Source organism: Mangifera indica, chromosome 11 (genome assembly GCF_011075055.1).
Source record: "Mangifera indica cultivar Alphonso chromosome 11, CATAS_Mindica_2.1, whole genome shotgun sequence".
Taxonomy (NCBI): domain Eukaryota; kingdom Viridiplantae; phylum Streptophyta; class Magnoliopsida; order Sapindales; family Anacardiaceae; genus Mangifera; species Mangifera indica.
This window is the reverse complement of record NC_058147.1, coordinates 6,481,371-6,485,018: the sequence shown is the minus strand read 5'-3', so window position 1 is coordinate 6,485,018 and position 3,648 is coordinate 6,481,371. Positions and strand designations below refer to the sequence as shown.

Sequence of the window (3,648 nt, the reverse complement as noted above, 5' to 3'; positions counted from 1 at the left end):
TGGAACTGGTGAGAAAAAAATCAGGACAAAATAGATTTTTCAGAGTAGTTACAGTGAGAAACCCGAGTTCAGTTCCAAAGCACAAACGAGGCTATGGCTACAGCTCAATATCAGCAGAAAGCTTCAGAATCTCTAATCGCTTCTTCTTTCTTCGTTGATTTTAGCAATTTTCATCTATATCTTTAATAAACTTCAGAAGATCGTCAGAGATCTCCATCCCCATCAAGTTCTTCACCGAGTAGATCTTTCTTCTGGGCTTTTCTTCTGAGATCGGAGTGACTTACGTTATGCCTGTAAATGTAATTGGCGGTTTCAAAACCGTCATTGGTCGACGGATCTGAACTGCAGAGACTCGAGCTGGTTTAAGTCAACAGGCTTTGGACCCGACAGGCTTTCGAATGGGTTTTGGGGCTCTTTTGACAGGACCCAAATCTACTGCCCGTGCCCGATGTCCTGCCTCAGTTTTGGGTCGGAAAGTCCAAACAAGCCAGGTTGGTTGTTCTTCTTCTGTCATAACTATTATCTCATAAATTTGGTAGAGATTTTACATGAAATTGAATAAGAATCCCTGATTGAAGGTTAAAAGATCTTTGAATTGCTTTGTTCATTTACATTTTTCAGCTCAGAGATGCGTAGGTGAGTTAAGAAGCTGGCTTTGCTATGACAAAAGACATCACTAGTAAAGACATTGGCATGGACTGATAGAGAAAAGACCCTTGAAAAAAGTATTTGCATCTGCAAAAGATAGTGGCGTCTTCTCTGTCTCAGGGCAGAGTACCGTTTCAGCGTTTATATGAGTAAGAATCAGAATTTTATCAAATCTTTAAATCTCCATTCACGGGTTTAAACTTTTATCAATCCTTCTTATGTTTAATCGCTTTGGTAGTTTGGGAATCAAAACAAGCCGAGGCGTTTACGGGTTCAATTAGACAATGAATCACCACGCGGCCTCTGTTAAATCAATTGGTTCATCTTGATTTTGTAGTTATCCAAAAGCACAAATTGAAGAAATGAAAAGGCATGATCTTTCACAAGAAGATTGAAAACTGTAGAATTCAAGTATGGTGAAAAACCCACTGAAAAATAAAACGATCAATTCAATATATTATCAAATCCAACTCGTCCATGCTGATACAAAGAGTTACAGAAGATTAAAAAAGGATCCTCACAGTTATAGGTATTTGTCATTGTGTTGTTGTTGGATTTTCAGGCACCACCAGAGGAGCATAGAGAGGCCACGAACTTGACTAGGAGATCAAAAATCCTTCGCTTCACAAGTTTCCTCGGTGGGGGGATCACACTTGCCGGCTTCGCCTTGAACAACTGCTGAATCCGAGCCGCCATTACGGATCCGTTGGGCAGAACGGTCGCTCCAACCGGGTTCACCTTCTTCGCCATCGACTGCCGCTTCCTTCTTTAAGTAGAGTGCTTCCAAACTATGATATCTACTTCTCAAAATGTGTTGTGCTTTTAAGCTTTTTTTTTTAAGATAAATATATAGCCGTGCGAAAATAAAAGAATTTTGAATTTATTTTAATTGTTTTGGGAAATTCCTCCGGTGAGAGGCCCTTGCGGGCCAAGTTTTTAAATATTTTCACACATTGCCTTTATCTGTATGGGTGACGTATGCTAATAAATATGACGTAATCATCATGTTCCACTCCCTCATCCGTACAAAGTTTTGTTTGGAGAAAGCAATAAATATGTCTTACATGATCGGCTAATTCGAGCCTTTATGGGCACGACACGATTACACGTAGACCCTGAAGTGGCATTATCTGTCCATCTGTAAAGACAAATCTTAGCTGTCTTCATTATTCGCAAAACTTATTCATATTTCTTAATTGACGAATGGTCACTTTATTTCACAAATTTTATATATATATATATATATATACATACTTTTTCTGGCAAGCATTCCACAACATGAATCTGATCTCAAAGATGAAGAATAATTTTATTTTTTTAATAATTGAGAACTCTTTATTTTTTTTATAATTAAATTTATAATCAGATAAATCAGAATTTTCATAATATTAAATAATAACTACCACCTTTTCATAATTTAAAGTAAAAGTACAATGAGAAAGTTTGATTTGTCTATAATGAGAGACAAATTTAGTGGATTAACCGCCCATCGATCATTCTTAAAAAAATAAAAATATAAAATTATCTGCCGACCACTTCCCAGTCAATCGTTGAACTCAGTTTTCAGCCGCATGTTGGTTGACACCTTGCTGTGGAAGGAGCAGTTAAGTAGTAGAGAATTAATCATTTTATTCCAGCTTTCCCGTCAAAATTTTCAATGCCTTTTTAGGTTGCTTTTAGTTTTTTAGGAAATATTTTATTATTAAAATTAAAAAATTATTTTTTTATATAAATTATTTAATATAAATAATTATATTTGATCAATTTTAATAAATATAAATAATTATTAAATTTAGTTAAAAATAATAATTAAATATTAGTATATTTTTTTATTTTAATATTGTTAAATATAATTATTTTAAAATATTTTTATATTATTTATTATATTAATTAAAAATAAAGTTAGTTGTGTTATTAAAATATAATTATAATAAAATTAAAATTATGTTAATAATTTTTTAATATCTAAATATTATTTATAATATTACTATCGATAATAAAAAAATTAATTTTTTTATTATTTATAATTAAATAAAATAACATAAATAATGAAATATATATTATAAGTGTAATAGTTATTTACCCCCGTCAAACGCTTCTTAAACTTACAATGGATAACAATTTTAGCCACTTGAGATAAAAAATTCTACTTGTATTTTATTATTAAAGTGAAAATTAAATTGAAATTAAAAAATGTGCAAAATATTGAATCGAGGAAGCCGAGAGGATTTCATTGGAGAGAAAAAGAAAACGGCATGACGTCATCTCCACATCATCTTACCATCTATTAATTGTTTACCTAATCCGCATTCCTTCTGTCACGTGAACAATCACCACACTAGGATAAACAAAAGGCCAAAAGACATGGTCCCACTCAAGATATAAGAAATCTCCAACTTTTATCATTTTATTTTAAAAAAAATATCTCTTTATAAATAAATTTTTATTAAAAATTTTAATCAAAATTAAAGATAAAATTATTATTTATTAAAAAATTTAAAAAATAAAAGTTTTATCATATTTATTTATTCAGATTTAAAAATATCATAATTTTTTTATACTCAATAATTAAAAAGTAATAATTTTTCTTTCAAATCTCTAAGTTTTTTAATTCTCTCTCCAGCAATCATCTCCAACCATTGGTAATGATACTTTCAACCCTGTTTCGACCATCTCTCCCTAAGTCACGACATTGTTTGGATTTGACGAATCCAGATGATTTGTTTAGTCAACAAAAGCATCGTCCAGACAAGACCTTCATTAGCGAGACAAAGCGTCGTCTAGATGAATAATTTGGATTCGTCCAATCCAAATGAATTCAAACAACACCGTAGCTTAGGACTAATTCATTAAATAATTACTTATTTAAATTCAATAATTTCCAATAATCATTGTCCACTTTCTTCCAATAATTATCCTTCACAGTAAAAAAAAAAAGTAATAATAATAATAGTGTTTTTATTTTCGAATTTGTAGTGGAAAACATGTGAATTAATAGAA

The 3,648-nt window shown here is 31.2% G+C and overlaps 1 long non-coding RNA gene across 1 annotated transcript; it reads left to right on the top strand.

Moving 5' to 3' along the window:
- On the top strand, positions 1-1,666 carry LOC123229233. The gene is made up of 3 exons (XR_006504825.1): positions 1-491; positions 622-797; positions 887-1,666. It is a non-coding gene; the product is annotated as an uncharacterized LOC123229233 (long non-coding RNA).
- The last annotated feature ends 1,982 nt before the right edge of the window (positions 1,667-3,648 follow it).